Source organism: Lagopus muta, chromosome 3 (assembly GCF_023343835.1).
Source record: "Lagopus muta isolate bLagMut1 chromosome 3, bLagMut1 primary, whole genome shotgun sequence".
NCBI lineage: Eukaryota > Metazoa > Chordata > Aves > Galliformes > Phasianidae > Lagopus > Lagopus muta.
Genome location: NC_064435.1, coordinates 40,262,910 through 40,280,228, shown reverse-complemented (window position 1 = coordinate 40,280,228; position 17,319 = coordinate 40,262,910). Strand labels below are relative to the sequence as shown.

At 36.1% G+C, this 17,319-nt stretch overlaps 1 protein-coding gene across 11 annotated transcripts in view; it reads left to right on the top strand.

The window, feature by feature from the left end:
- Positions 1–17,319, top strand: part of SNTG1 (syntrophin gamma 1) — a 325,126-nt gene that overhangs the window by 146,401 nt on the left and 161,406 nt on the right. The window contains exon 1 of one of the 11 annotated variants that reach the window (XM_048940572.1): positions 7,230–7,248. The exons of the other annotated variants lie outside the window; for them this stretch is intronic. The gene's annotated coding sequence lies outside the window, so the exon portion shown is untranslated. Of the gene's footprint in view, positions 1–7,229; positions 7,249–17,319 lie in introns of those variants that run through there. 11 annotated transcript variants of the gene reach the window in all.

The following is a 17,319-nucleotide window of genomic DNA, read 5'->3' as shown; positions in this document are numbered from 1 at the left end:
CATGGCTACTTCGTTTTCAGGATGGTTAATTGCAATCAGTCACTTTTTCTTGCCTTGAGAGCTGCTTGCTGAAAAAAACAAATCTGTAGACTTGCAGTCTACTGAAATTTTGGAATATTCTGTCTATCATGTAGGCCAAAAATAAAATTGGCTCAATGCAATTAAAAATCTTATTGATGGTTAGAGCGTTAATTGTTTTCTCTACTCCAGTTTACTTAATTTAAATATTGTCTTCAGAGTATAGAATATAATGCAGAATTAATTAGTGTAGAATTTAATAATAGTTTGGCCGATGATCGTAGTCTCTTCCTTTCTGGACTTGTACCATTCATTTTAAAAAAAGGATTACATTTAATGAAGTAAATGTGTTGTTTTTTATGACCATTTTCTGTAGATGCTATTTTCCAAGAAGAGATCATGACTGAAAATAATCTAAGCATGCTGGTTTTGGAGGTTAAATGTTTTTAGGGAATATCATAATTAGAAATTTTGAAGTCACAATTTTATGGTTTTGATTTATTTTCCATTTAAGCACTTCTGTCTTTTTAATGCTATGGGATCTTTCTGTCTATATCAGCAAATTAAGAGCCATTTATGTTTCTGAATGTGAATTAAGGATCCTATAGATTAGAGCAAAAATCTGCTGCGTAATCATCACTGATGAAAAAGAGATGATGAAATATTTTGTACTTGTAGACATCTTTAAGATTGTTTTTTCTTTTTTCTAACATAATACACATTTTCCCTTCAGTGCTTATTTTTAACCAGTGAGTGATTACCAGCTCCCCAGCAGAGCTTCTGTAGCCCCAGTAATGGCATTTTTTTTCTGAGTCGCATTAAGAATTACCTCTTCGAGCTCAGCTTTCATATGTTCTCCAGGCATAAGGCCTCTGCCCAAGGAAAAGGTGGATTTGGCTGTTTCAGTAGTGAATTTCACTCTTTTGATTAGTATTTACATCCTGCAGCTAGCAAAGTGTTTGTATATGTGTACATTCGTGTACTGGAATCATGACAATAAGTTTATGGTGGAAACCTATCAGTTTTATGAAGAATATGAATTTTGCAAAATTACATTTTATAATTCCACTTAAGATGCAGAGATTTAAAAAAAATAGTTTATCACTGTGGTAATAATAATAAAAAGAATTTCCTGCAAGACAGAGCTTACATATAAATAATGAGTGCAAATGCAAATAGGACTTAATAGATCTGAATTGTCTAATAGTCACTAGTTACTGCTCAGTGCTTTCAGTTTTTCTGTCAAAACAATCTCAACCAAAAATGGACAAAGCCATCATATTAAAAAAAAAACAAAACAAAAACCACATAGTACGCATATTGAGTGTCTGATGCTTGATACGAAGTTTTAGGTTTTCTTTAATGTGGGTATTTTTTAAAGTCTAGTTTTGTCTTGTTAAGGCATTGCTGATTGTACTTAAATTGAAGTGTTTTGAAGTCGTTATCTGTGCTACACCCTGTTTTGACAAGTTTAATGAGCAGGTTATAAATATTTTCAAATAGCTCTTCAGAATGCTCTGTAACTCCCTTGTTCATTTTCTTATTCATTTTACTTATAAAAGAGTCTCTCAGGAGTAGGACTTTTAAAATGTAGTACATGCCATATTTTGTTGGAGTGCAATGCTGGATTTAGTTCTTATTAATGCAAATAAAAAAAGAAGAAAAAAAAAGGAAGCTGAGATTTAATTTACATGAAAATTAGTATTCAAAAAAGGTGATATATTAGGAAAAAAAAAAGAAAAAAGATTGAAATCAGACCAATCTGTCCAGTCGTTCCCTACAGCATGAGATCAGCTGTTCTTGAACCATTCCTTAAATATTTTTATTTAATTAATTCTTGGAAAAAAAAGAAAAATTAGGGTGGAATACATCTAGCAACAGAAGTTCACAGTTCTCATAGGCAATTGATTTCTGTGAACTGATGAATGGTTTCTGCTACTGGAAAATTCCTATGTCATCTTCGTTGTGATTTAATCTCGTACTTCTTATCTTACATTAAACATGGACAGCAGCTTGTTTCCATTCTCTTTGTTCTTTTTTTATGTACATATATACGTAAGTTTATGTGTGTATACAAAATATCTAGATACACAATTTTTAATATATGTGCATATATTATGTATATATATGAGAAAATTGAGATTCAGTCTTCTTTGTTCGTGACTAGGAAGACTTGAATTCTCAGAGTCTATGGGCCATATTTTTGTATGTGTCGCCATTCATACTGCTGTCCTCTGAGCTGTCTCCATCTGCTTTATGTTTGTTTTTTAATGTTTTGTACCTAAAGCTGTAAAGAGCAGATAACAGAGGGATGTAGTAGTGTTTGAGCAGATTGGGTGGAAATGATGCTCCTTTATTGTAGTTGTCTCTGGCAATGTATACTAGGGAAACTTTGATTCAGCTGTGCCAGCATGGCCTTCTGTTTCTGGAATTAAAATGATAACTCTGCTAATAACTAATGTTGAGGGAGAATAGAATCACAGGTCAGTCTTTAGAGTAAAGAACTGTACATAGGAACTAACATTATTATTGAAGTTATTTCAGATGTTGCACGGGTCTTATGATATCAAGCAGAAAAAGAAAAAAGAGTTCAGTGCAGCACAATGGGATACCTGTTCTCCCTTTGGCTTTGCCTTATGTTTTTGTTTCTTTGGTAGTTCCTTTCATTTGGGTAAACAGTCTTGCTGTAAGGTGAAACTTCCTTTTTTTTTTTTTTTCCTGTACCCTGCGTGTATTATGCAAAGACAGATTATGTCTTTGTGGAATATACAACCTCAGTAACATTTTCAGTAAGGATAAGTCTGTCATTAAAATTGTGATTTTGACTCTGCGTTTGTTGCTCTATTTTTGCAACTTAGAAGGCTGATGAATTAAGCTAAGCTGCAGAAATCCTATTTCACATTTTGTCCTTGTTGAAAGATCTAAATTGCTTTTCTCTGTCAGATAAATTCCAAAGTAGGTACATATAATCAAGGTAATGAACATAATGTATTTTCAGTTGTGGATATTTTTCAGCAGGTCTCTCATACCTTAAAAGTCTGCTGCTGAAAAACATAATTGCAATTCTCTATTTTAATTCTAGCATATTATCTCACCTTCTTTGTCTGTTTTTAGGCACTCAACTAAGTGATTTCTTACATGTTGCTGGATTGATATTGTTGTTTGATATCCCACTGATTTCAGTGGGACACCATGCAAGCGCAGCAGCCTACCAAATGTTGATTGGTGCCCTTGGGAGCTCTAGTTCCCCTAGGCAATGACTGCCTTGAAAATGCATTACAGAAAGAAGATGCAGAGATACTTTTGAAGTTCAGCATGTTAGAAGTGCCACAATAGAAACTTTACCATACGTATTTAAAGACTAATGCAGTCCTTTAAAATATAATTGCTCATGTATCAAAACAGCTACATACTTCTATTGTATAATTTTTTAATTACGGCAGAATCGCCCTCTTCTTAGTAGTGAAGTCACTAATATACACTGTGTGCAGTAAAAGATACCTGTGTTAAAAAACTGGAATATATAGAAAAACTGACACAAAATGAAAAAAAGAGGACACCTTCATTTCACTCTTAGTTCAGAGCTTAAAAAATGACAAGGAATTGTATGAAAGTGCATATTGCTACCAGGCTAATACTAATAAGTCCTCTGAAAACCTGCCCAGGTTGTCAGAGGCTTTTATATGATGTGAATCAGGTTTGAAGCATTTTGAAGAAACAAAAAGGCTGACAGGAAATTAATTTCTAAGTACAAAATAAATTAAACATTGAGACTACTATTCTGGTTTCTTTATTCATAGAGGAAAATCTCAATGAATGCTGCAGATATTAATAACAGTTGAATGTAATGAAGAATAACGCCCATATTTTGGGGTTACTCATCTCTTGTCTATTTTCATATCTGCTAAAAGATAAATACGCTGTCCTAGAGTTTGCAAGTTTTTCATATTTAAATTATTCATATTTCATATTTAGTGCTGTAATTTACAGATTTTTTTCATTTTTTACTGTTTTAATTTACATTTGTGGAAATTTTATTTCTTTGATTGCTTCATTTTAGAATTTTTCCTTGGTTAAAGCTTTCTCCATCAAAACTGGTTACAGAACTGCAGTGTGTAGAGATCTCAAGTATTGCTTCCATACTAAGATTTTTTAGAAGGAAAAAAATGCTTCTAGATATTAAACCGTGTCCTGGTAAGTGCAACTTGGAAAAAAATATGTCCATTAGAGAGCTCAGAAGAAAGTCCGTAGCCACCTTACTTGTACACGGAACACTGTGGTCAATGGCATCGTTGCTAATAACACCCCTGGAAATACAAACAAACACAACACACACCTGAAAGCAGGATCCTTTCCTTACTGAAATAGGAAAAAAAAAAGCCTGAGGGAGCATTCGAACATGGAAATTCTCAGTGCATCTGAGAGAACTGAGAGACTTCCTTGTAAATTTAGAAATATTTCAGTTCCACATAACAAGAGCGTTTCTGTAAGCGGGAGAGCATGAGATTGCTTAGGGGGCTGGAGCTAGCATGCATGCTAGTATGTATTCGTGAAATCATTAGGCAGCTCCTATAACAAAAGTTCCTGTTATGTGTAATCATTTTCTGTGCTGTGTGGGAGGAGCCCTTGTACAACCAGGAAATGCAAAAAATGGCCCATATGAAAACATTCTAACTGATGCTTTTTTATTATAATAAGTTGAATGTATTTTCATATAATGGTAGTGTGACTGATAGAATTTGAGAATATTTTAAGAAAATTACAGTTTTTCTTATTAAGGCTTTTAGCATGTTTTCTATCCCCCTCCATTTCAGCTGTTGTCCACTCTGACTGAATCAGATTGACCATCTATGTCACTTTCCTCCTGCTGTGTTTATTGCTTGCCTATTGCTGAAGTAAAGAGAGTGACTAGGATGCAAACATTACAAAGAGAGATGGTTCTAAAACACTGATTGCTTATCAAAAGCTTCTGTGAACGATCATAAATATTTATTCTCACAAACTGAAATGGAGTGACAGAAAACTACAAATAGTTTTGTATGTGTGAGAGACTTATCTGAGTTTAGTCCCAGGAGGAGCCTTATAGTGCAGGTGACAAAACGTAGATTATAAAAGTTTTAAACTTTTTAAATGCACATTTATTTTAAAAAATGGGAACGATCTCCATTTTAATAATTTTAATCTCTGAAAAGAAGCATATGTGAGGTTTAAATTTAAAATCTAAAACCAGCATTGTTATGAAGTTGAGTCAACATTAGTGGATATAACAGTGCAAAATAATGTTTTCTTTACATTTGATAACGTGCTCATTTTTACTATTTTTCCCTTTTGTTACTTCTTATCTGTACATGAGGCATAATGAATGATGTGTTCTTTTGGAAGTCTGAACTGAAGTTATTTCTGTCCAAGTATTTTGAGAAGCAAGACAGATTATGACAGAAGTCCATTTGATTACGATAGAAAAATGTGATATTATGATACAATAAGTGAAAGAATTATTTATTTTTATTTGCTTTGTGTGAAGATAGATTGTGTGGCTAATGGCGTATAGGCTGTTCTGCAAAGGACAAATTCAGAAGATCCTCTCACAACAGCAGTCCCTAAAATATACTCTTGCAACCGTTGGCATAAGTGAAATCATGGAGTTTTAGTATCTTAACTGTACTGCTGCAAAGAATGCCACTCTACTTGTTGTAAAATCAGAGGTTTGAGGATGGTTGCTTAGTTCTCTCAGTTGCTATATCTTTATGGAGTGCAATGAGAGTGTGAAAATACGAGATTCAGTACATTTTTGTTAACCGAAAATAACCATTGAGAAAAGTCTTTGGTGTTTTTGAAGGTAATTGAGAGGTTTCCACTGCGATCAGAAGAGAGAAAATTTCATCTGCAAAGTTCTGAACAAGGAAGTAATTACTTTTAAATTAAAAATAGTCTGTGTCCGGTAGATTTCTGCAGGGTTTATAAAAGGAAACATTTAGGAAAAAATAAAATATAGTATAAACTATTAAGCATGTGACTGATACTGTCCTGTACAACATCCTTGTTTCTAAATTAGAGAAACATGGATTTGATGGATATATCACTGAGTGGATTAAGGAATTGGCTGTATGGTCACCCTCAAAGAGTTGCAGTGAACAGCTCAGTGTCCAGGAGGAGACCAAATGAGGTGACTTTCCTCAGCAGTCTGTATTAGGATCGGTATTAACATCTTTGTTAGTGATGTGGTCATTGAGATTGAGTACAGCTTCAGCAAGTTTTCCAGCAATACAGAACCGTGCTGTCAACATGCTGTGGACATGTCAACACGTCCAGAGGGACCTTGTCAGGCTTCAGGGGTGGGCCTGTACAAAACTCAAGAAGTTCAACAATGCCAAATATGAAGTCCTGCACCTGAGTTGGGGCAGTCCCAAGCACAAATACAGGTTGGGCAGGAAATGGATTGAGAGCAGCTTTGAGGAGAAGGACTTGGGGCTTTTGTTTCATGAAAAGCTTTGCATGAAGTGGCAGTGTGCACTTGCAACCCAAAAAGCTAATTTTATTTTGGGCTGAATCACAAGAAGTGTAGCTGCTGGTCAAGGGAGGTGATTGCACCCCTCTAATCTGCTTTCGTGAGATCTGACCTGGAGTACTCTGTTCAGCTCTGGTGCCTCCAGCACAAGAAAGACATGAAGCTCTTGGAGCAGATGTCGAGGAGGCCATGAAGATGACCAGAAGGTTGAAACACCTTTCCTATGAAGAACGATTGAGGCAGCTGGGCTTGCTCAGCCTGGAGACAAGAAAAACAATGTTCTGGGGAGACTTTCTAGTAGCATACCAGCACTTAAAAGAGATCTACAGGAAAATTAGGAAGAGACTCTTTAGTAACGAACGTAGTGATAAGGGACAAGATAATGACTTTAAACAAGAGGACATTGAGATATTACACATCATTCTTCACTATGAGGACAATGAGGCACTGGAACAGGCTGCCTGGAGTGTTGTGGATGCTGGATGTTGAAGGTCAGGTATGATGGGGTTTTGGGCAAACTGATCTGATGGAAGATGTTCCTGCTTGTGACATGGGGTTTGGAAGTAGTTTTCTCCAAGGCATCTGATACTCGGCTCAAACTTTTGCCTTCATTACAGAATCACAAAATTTTAAGGATTGGAAAGAACCATCTGGAGATCATCTAGCCCAAACTCCCTGCTAAAGCAGGTTCTTCACAGTAGGCTACACAGGAAAGCATCCAGGTAGGTTTCGGATATCTCCAGAGAAAGTGACTCCACAACCCTTGTAACTAGACTCGTCTAAGTGCTTTGTAACCCTCAAAGTTTTTTCTCATGTTCATATGGAACTTCCTGTGTTCTGGTTTGTGTCTGGCATCCCTTGTCCTGTCACTGGGCACCATTGAAAAGAGCCTGGCCCCATCCCCTTGACGCACACCCCTTAGATATTTCTATGTGTTGGTAAGATCCCCTCTCAGCCTTCTCTTTTCCAGGCTGAATAATCCCTGGTTTCTCAGCCTTTCCTTATAAGGGAGATGTTTCAGGACCCCACCAAGATGATTAACTCTGTAGCCCTCCACTGGATTCTCTCCCATAGTTGCCTGTTTAACTTCAAAATTATGAACAGTAGTGATATCGTAAGTAATACTATAAATCGTTATATTTCCAATTATAGATAAGGTGTAGCTAATTCATTCCATATTCAGAGTAAATCTTATCAATTATGGAGTTTTAAATACACAAAATAAATGCTTTTACGATCTTTAGAAAATTAGTGTTAGACATCACTATATAAAGAATAAAGACACGTTGTGCTTTCAGTTGCACTGCTGTAAAGTTACTTTCTTCTCACTGAATGCTATATTTTATACTACAGCTTAATATACAGCATATATTTAAAAAATAATAATAGCACTTAGGTTTGGCTTTACTGCTCTCAGTCATTTTCCCTTTCCCAGTGAAACTTGTCAGTATTATTGTAATTATCTTGCACAGGTTTTTATTCATGTAAATGTTTTTCTTTGTGTTGTTGATGCAAAGTTCCTTTAACTGTTGTCATAGAAGTCAACTTTTTCATAGAAACAACTTTTTATATAGTCACTTGTGCAGCGGTTGGCTGTACAGTCATTGCATTTCCATGAGAACGTCTCACCCCATTCAGCTGTGCAACACTGAGTCTAAAGAGTGATTATCTTTCACTCCAGGGCAACTGTTTCTGTGGCATGTGAGGAAACGGGCAATGTACTTGTGTAAATTAATCTGAATGAGCATTTGGAGGGTGAATGAAATTATTACGGAGCATTTATATTATGTCATTGCTGAAGGCACTGAGCAATCCTCCATAATTGTAGCCATAATTCCAGACATAGCAATATTTTAAATTTTATGGCATATATCATTCCTTCAGTGAAAAAGAGAACTATTAAAAATCCTTTTTGGAATAAGCTGTATGACGTATAACAAAGTAAAAAAGTAAATAAATAAATTTTCTAATATTAAATACAACTTTTAGTTTTATATTTCAGAACATAGATGCATTCAACCTCATATCAAAAGACAAGTATCTCATTTATTTTTAGTAAATTGACTTAACATTTGCAAAATCATTGAGAGTTGCACAACTGTATAAGAGTAAGGTATAGATGCACGCTACTTTTTCTTTTACTCCCATTTTCTCTTATCTTGAAGTGGCTTTGTTCACATGCTCTTTAGAATTCTCTGGTTTCTCTGTGTGTATGTCTGCCTGCTGTCCACTGCCACACTCAGAGAATAGTGAAGCTGGCTGAAGGGACAGTTTTCTGGTCTTTGGTAGCTAAAGACCACAGCCTGATATGTTTAAAGGCTCTGCCATCGTTTTCCACTTATTGGAGTGTTTCTGAGTGCTGTGTCTGCAGAGATTCTTCAGATGTGGTATCCCCTCCCATTTGTGCTACAAAATCAAAAAGCATCACAAATGAAAATCTCAGACGTAGCCAATGCTTCTTTTGCCTCCTCACTCATTCCAGTTTGATTTTCCCATATAGGCCTGGATCTGCAGCCCAGTCTGCAGTTTCTTACAGGCAGCAAGAAGAAAAAATCATTCCTTAAGAAAACAGTATACGAACACTGTCACAGTCTGCTTCGGTCCCAGTACCAGGAATAAAGTGGATCCATCTGTCAAGTCTTTACACCTTTTGCTTCCTCTGTTCTCACCCATTTGTGTAGTATGAGTATGTCCTGTACAGCCAAGGGCAGTGGTGTGGTTTCAGTGGGACAGTGTAAACACCATTCCTGCCTTGTGTCTTTATGTTGTCCTGTTATTTATCTTTAAATTCTTTCTTCTGTCCCTTTGCTTTAAATGTCATTCATAGGAATTTAGGAGCATGGAAGGGAGTGATTTCTGAGGTGTTGTGCAACTTGGTATTTATCTCTGGATGCCCAGCTATCTGTGTCTGTGTGCCAAGGAGTTAGGCACAATGAGAGACAAACCTGAGCTGCCAAGCTCATAGTTCTTACCTCATGGTGAGAACTCAGCTGAATTAATGAATTTTCATGCACTAAATGGTATTCTGAACCTGAACCAAATCCTGCTGTGCTTAATTTCCTTTACTGATCCCCTTTTTCCTATAGCAGATAAAAGTTAATAGCTTGTTGTTGATCTTAAATGAGCTTCTTAACTGATATTTCTTAGTTGCAGAACTGGTGACCTTTCAGTTTTGGGTAGGCAATTGTGAGTTAACATGAAGACACTGAAACCAACAATAAATTATTTGTGTTATCTGTTTCTGGTAGGCATTAAAATGTCTTCTGATTTACTTCTGCACCTGCTTTTCATGACTTCTGGCATTTAGATTTTGAAGCCAAATGTGACATGCAGATAGGAGTTTCTATTTATTTATTTGGAATTTATTTGGTGAAAAAAATGAAAAAAGGAAGATATTCTTCTGCAATGTAATAACTGACATTAGAGTTCTTCATTCTCTGAACCCTGTGTTTGAACAGTTTATGGGCTGGTTCACCCCAGTTCCATGACTAGCAGAGTGGGGGACCCACAACCCGGTAAAGGGAAAAGGGGAAAAAAGGGAAAGGGTAGGGAGATGGGCCTGAAAACAAAACAGCAGCAATGATCTAAGGAGAAACAAACTAATTTACTAAATAAGGTATTGGAATGCAAGATAACACACCGTAATACAATAAAATACAGTATAATTAGAATCAAAGCTGGTAAATTAAAAAAAAAAAAAAAAAAAAAAAAGAGACCGTCCAAAAGCCGAAGGCCTTACTTTAATTCTGAGATGAGATGTGCAATTGGGGTGAGCAGAAGGGGAGAGAGAGGTCTCATGACTTTGCCAGATGTTTTATCTCCTCTCTGAACACAAAGTCCTGTGGGAATGTAGTTCTTCTCTTCTGGGACAGGTGCCCAGAACTGGAGCATTAACTCTTTAACTCCCAGTGCATGATGTTATGATGTGAAATACTGATAACCAGAAAATCATAAAAGATCACATCCATGGCAGAGACTGTAGAAATGTTTTAAACAATGCATTAATTTTATGTAAAATGTTTATATTGACTTTTTAAATAAGATTCCTTTCCATAATTGGCATTATTGTCCAGACAGTTCTTAGGAGAACTTTGTGATGTTTCTTACTGGCTTTCGAAAGATGCTTTTTAGCATTCAAGAATTGTATGTATTTGGTCCAATTTGTATACCATACCTTCCTTGACAGGTGGTTCCAGGCTCTCTGTGTGGTCTTCCAGTGCTTGATTTCAGCCTGGATTGCCAGGGCAGCACGTAATAAGTATGTGCTGAACATGACTGACATTGATTGCTATTTTCACTGACCATCAGTAAAGAGCAGCTAGGCTCTGTGCTTCTTAGTGCTGTGGAACAGAAATGTGGATCTCAATCACCATGATGTGTTTAACATCTAAGCAGTTCAAATCTTCCAAATTGAATTCTAATTCTGCTGCAGCAAGCTAGTCCCGACAGTTTCATGAAATGTGAAAAGAGAGATGGTTGAGGAAAAGAAAGGAGTATTAGTCAGTGCTCTAATTTAAGGGCCCTCTGAATTTTGATCTCAAAGTAGCACATTTTCTAGATGCTTTTATCCATGTTTTAGAACAGTATCTCTGCAGATTTCTAGCTGAGAGATTTCAGAGCAAGAGTATAGAGAGGTAAAAATTCACTTTGTTCCTGACTTAACAAGAAGCACGGGAGCAATTTCTCAAATCTGTTTCGTTGTTTAAAGAACAATCATCATATCATTTCTCAATGTAATAGTTTAAGGACAGTTAGCTGCTAAGCGTTGCCAGGTTTACTATGTATCTTTTTCAGAAGTTATAGAAAATGAAGAATTTGCCAAATTGGCTGGATTGAAATAGAACCAATATAAGCTTGTTGCACATTTATTTAAGTAATGATATCATATGTAAAAACATACAAACCCTACAAACATAAAACTGTAAGCGATAAGTTTCATCCTGGCACAACTCATCTGTCAAATGAGCTGCTTATTGAGAAACAATTTATTTTAATGACCTTACACAGCAGTCTACAGTGTCTCACTTCTTTCAGTGTTTCTTCCTTTTCTGAAGCAGGAACTTTTTTGGCATTTTGTAGGTCAGTTTTTAAATGTTCTCTGACTGATGTCTTGTCAAGTTTATGTGACATCACTATGTAAGCGTCTAAAATTGTGCATACTTGAGCAGTTTTCGTTTGGCTTTGTTTACGATGTGGAAAAGGCAGTCTGCTCTATTATTCTAGTGTCATTTTGTTTTCTGTTTTTGAACTACTCTTGGACTTTGGTAGATGATTCTTGTATCCAGATTTAAAAGGAAGAAGGAGAAAAAAGTTTATATAAATTTCCTGAGTATATTAGATTAAATGACTTAGATTTGTCAAAAAGTTGATAAACGTGATACCTCATCTTCAGAATTTGGAAATGAGAAAAGCTATAGTGCTTGAAATACTTGGAGCAAGAGAATTTGCAGCACGGTCACTCAGTTGAAGCTTTTGAGTATTTGTGTAGTATATTTCTAATAGTGTCTTCTTATTAAATATACAACATTCAGCTTTTTTTTTTTTTTGCATAAGTTTCAGACATAAGTAATGGCGATTTGAATTTTGGAAGAACAGTGGCAGAAAACGAGAGCAAGATCTAATATAACTTGTGAAATGTTAGAGTGAGCGAGAAAAATTTAAAAAGAATAATAGAGAAAATATGGACAGGTTCTGGAGGTGGTGAGATAACACTCCTGGAAAAGATTTGAAAAGATGAGAATTGAGAGGGATAAATTAGTAAATATTTTATCTTTTTATTATTTTCCAGCTTGTTGGTATTTTTATTTCTATGCAAAACAGTGCAAATCATGACTATTTCCAAGGAACTTAAGATGAAACTAGAAAAATAGTTCATTCACACATAACATACAGATTAGAATTTAAGCTTTGCCATGATCCAAATATCTTGTATGAAAAAATAATCAGTTAAAATACTATGTTGATTTTATGTTGGTTTTGTTGTTTATTCTCCTAAATCTCCTAAGTCAAGGAGAGAACATCATAAAATATATTCCACATGATTAAATTCAATAAAGTGCAAAGGAATTACAGTTTTGAAGTATGTGCTCTGTTAATGAAATCCTGAAAATTACTGTGGTGAAGAGAGACGTTTTAAAGTCTTGTGGCTGAAATCACATCATAATTTTACTGAAAGATTTTAGGTTAGATATTAGGAAGAAATTCTTTACTCAGAGAGTGGTGAGGCACAGGTTTGGGCTGCTCAGGGAGGTTGTGGATTCCTTACGTTCAAGGCCAGGTTTGATAGGTTCCTGAGCAGACTGATACAGAAGCTGGCAACTCTGCCCATGGCAGGGGGCTTTGAACAAGATGACATTTGGGGTCTCTTCTATCCCAAGTGATTCTATGATCTATCATCTCTGATGATCAAGGGACTCTCACGCATATCTGTAGAGGGTTGTAAAGTATATTATAGCCTGGAATTAATCTTTGTTTTGTTGTTTTCTTTTTTTTTAGTTTATATATATATATCCCTTAAAACAAATGATACAAGAAGAAATCTAGAAGGAAAGCATGTAATACAGTTTCTAGATACATCAATATAACAAAGCTCTTTAATGTTAGATTTTGAAAAATAACTTCGGTGTTCTTTGAAGTGACAGCTTGAATGATACCTCAAGCAGTTAGACTAATTTATATTGGTTTTTAAGTACATTTTGCCATATTGACTCTACTATGCAGCCTTGTAAATAGGAAATTTCCCTCCCTGAAACTTTCCAGTAATTGTTGTAATAGCATATGTCAGAGTTTGTACTTTATATTGCTCATGTGGGCTGTTTGAGATTCCTTGAGTTCTAAGGGTTGGTTGTCGTTCTACAAAATGTCATCTTATATCTTTATAACAAGGACCAGTACTATTTATTTTTTATGATATGCTCAACTGTGAAATTCAAATATTACCACCAAATTAGAAAGTCTCATTAAATCTATTACTTCTGGAAGTTAGCTAATCCCAAAATAATTTTGTCTTCATAATTTTTTTATACATAGGAAGAAGAAAACCCACCATAAGACTTCATTGTTGTGAAAGCTGAGTTCAGTAAGATATTTAAAATATATTTCTAACTTTAAATACTTGAGTACTTCTAATGCTATTTTCACAAAACTGTTCCTTCGGAAGGAGGGAGGAAGAGAAAAATAGAAAGAAAGATTCTTGAAAAGACCAAAGTCTGCTCTCCTGATGTCCATAGTAGTGAATTTACTTTGCTTATCCTTTTCTGCACTAAGGAATGTGAACTTCAGCATTTCAGGGTCACTACAGCCAAGGCCACTCATTGAGCTTTGCATTCCCCACCAGTCTCTCCATGCTGGTAAGAATGAGGTCAAGCATAACATCTCTTCTTACTAGCTCCTTTGTCACTTGGATAAGGAAGTTATCATCAACGTAATCCAGGAACCTTCTGGATTCAATGAAGGCCAGGGCTGCTTCTATCTATCTATACTCTGTCTGACATCCAGGTCATATGCCCTGTACAGACCCTCATTGCAATGTCATCTATCCCTGTCCTCCATTTTATCTTGTCTCATAAGCTCTCAGATGGAGCTCCATACATTCTAGCTGCTCACTGACATCGAGGATGATACCTCCCTCCTTATCTACCCTGCCCATCTTTCCTAAAAAGCCTGTATCCTTCCATTTCAGTGCTCCAGTCATGGAAGGCACCTCACTGTGTCTCTGTAGTGCTACTGACATCAAAGCCCTGCAAGCATGTGCGCAGCTCCACTTCCTCTTGTTTATTCCCCATGCTGCAAACATTTTCATAGAGGCATTTGAGTCCCTGATGAAGCTGACTTACTGTCTATTGTCATTGAAGAGTTACTGTCTTGAGGGCTGACAAGTAACTGGCCCAGGGAAAGACAAATTGCTAAGCAGCTGAGTGTTATCAAATATACTGAAAAGGAATAAAACCAATGCAGTCTAGCGAAGTGTAATTTGGCAACTTGAGAGCATATATACCTCACTTTTCTGTGGGATAAATTCTGAAGATACAAGCTCTGGCATCCTGCCCTGTTCCATGAGGAACAAAACGATTCATTGTACTGGCAGTTCTTAAATAATTTTTGAGGGGTTCACTGCAGCTGAAAGGTCCTCATAAAAATCCTGTACAGAACACTGCTCTCAAGATTGGGGCAGGGCTAGTCTGTTCACCTCTGGATAGGAAGAGCTAAATGTTTTTTTTTGTTTACTGAGTAGAAAGGCTTAGTGGCTGAATGTAATGATTGACAAACAGTACTCTAAATCCTTTGATAAACTCCTCTGTACATAAGAATATGTGTTCTCATATGGCCTCGTGTCACAATAATCTGTCAGGTGTATTAGAAACGGAGGGAGAATTCAATAAGGGAATATGCTCAGTGAAAGGCATCAACAGAAGAAGCATATGCTTTTGATCCCAGATGGTGAAAGGTGGGATAACAAGGTTTACTCCTTAAATGGAAATCTGTTGAGGAATAAATTTAAAGATTATTTTGTTGTTTTTTTGGCAATACTGAACAGAACTGAAGTTTGCTTAAGACAGATTTGGAGTTTGTTTTCCTTTCTACTTGGTTTTCTTAGGCTCTAGAAAATATGAACTATAAAGAGAAACTTGGATATTTGCTTTTTCAGTCTTTGTGAGTGCCATTATGTCATTCCCTGCAAGGACTAACGTGGTAACTCACATGACACCATGCCATCTCTTTCACCACTGATTGCAAGAATCAAAAACACTGTGGGTGAAAACTTGGATAGATATTTACTAATTGTCAGTCTTGTGAATCTTTCACAACTAATGTTCTTCTTTAATAGATAGGTTACAAAATCTCATAACAGCACAGTATATTTTATAGACTGACTATTAGTGATTGTTAGTAGCGCTGTATGAAAAACCACTGCTATAAAACACTAGCCAAAGCAGCAAGAAATGTAAATATTTCTCACTGAGGGAACCAATTTTTTAGGCAGTCTGATGGCTGTTAAAATAGTGGAGGAATACAAGAAGCTGGAAACAGTGCTGTTGCTAGGAGAGGTAATATAAGCAGATCACAGAAGAAATCTCAATTTTCAATGGTGAAGCATTTTCTAAACAGGGAAGCCTGTCTCTAATACCTTCTTTAGCATTCTAGTTTTCACCTCACTTTAAATTGAGCTCGATCTGTTATGCTCTGTGAAGAGTTCTTTGAAAATATGATGAAGTATCACAGACACAGCATGCATAGAATAGTATTTCTGAAGCTGGAACCTTCCCAAAGAATTTCCACTCAATGTCAGTATTTATACTTCACAAATTGTTTTGTTTGTGGTTTTTTTTTTTTTTTTTCCTACATGCATTCAAGCTGAGGTAAAGCTATTTGATACCAGGGTGTCCTAAACTGACTTATTCTCTAATATGTTCACTAATTGGCAAAAGGATTTATACTTTTGTGACTCTGGGTAACAGAGAGCCCTTGACATTTATTTTGAAGAACTCCTCCTAAGCCATCATTTCGCACTGTCTTCTATCAGTCTCATTTAACTTCTCTAGCATTTACTCTTGGTATGTCCTTGTAACTTACTCTGATGCCATTTCTGTCACACTGAAAGTAAGAGGCCAGTCTTTTCCCTGGGCTATGCGGATGCCAACATTTTCTAAAAATAGTCATGCATTTTGTTCTGCTGCATGGTCCTAATTTAGCTGAGCTTCCTGCTTTAATCATTGCTCTGCGACAGGTTTGCCAAATCCCAGATCCTCAAACATACTGTACAGCCCCACAACACCCATATTCATTTCCTGCATCGCTGTGTTCTGGTAACATCTGCTCATTCACTGTAATTCAGTGTGTCACCAGACATCTGTACAGTTTGTTCGCCTTATATCTCCCTCTTTCACTTGAATATTTCTACACTGATAAGGAAGCAATAGTGAGTCAGGTAGTATCCAAAGCTGCACTTAAGTAATTTGTTCTCAGTAGGCACATCACAAGCAATGAACTTTGGTAGTTCTGGTAATTTTATGAAAACATTTTGAACTGTGGCACAGTTATTGTAGCCATTTAACCGAAGATGTAAAGAAAGCATCTCTTAATGCATCTCTGACCTGATTGCTCTTCTCAGCTTTATTTCCTATAGCCAGCTCAACTCTGAGATTTGTGTTGTTTCTGTTTCTGCAAGATTAATCTTTGTTTTCCAGGGCTGAGAATGTGTGTGTTGGGGGGAGGTAGTGAGGGTGGGAAGGAGGAGGGAAAGAAAACCAATTGGGATCCTTCATATACCTGAAAAAATATCCCTTTGCTATACCAATTAGAATATGGAATAGCATTGATGAAGAAAATAGTAAGATTAAACTTTGTAAATGTGAGTCTGATCAAGCTGACATTTATATAAAACCAGTTTTGAAAAAGAGTGTGTAATTTGGAATTCCAAATGATTTTATAAAACATACATTTATTTTCTCATCTCTCTGCAAGGTAAAAGTTTCTTTAATATTCATTTTCTAAAATTCATAACTTGTACCACTCTTTCCTTACTATTTCATTTCCTGTTCTCCATTTTCTTCTCTTTCAGATCTTTTTCTTTTCATGTCCTTTTTCTTATCAGCAATCTCTTAACTCTTCTTTCACATTTTTCTTTTCCTTTTTAAAAATTATTTTCCTTTTTCCTAGATTTTCTCAGACTGGCACTATGTTGTATCTCTTAACACAGTCACATTCTGGACAGTTCATAGAAGTTTCTTTCTTGCTCCCATTGTGGGAAGATGTGCTGAAAAAGTACTTATACCTCATCCAGTTCCGGATGG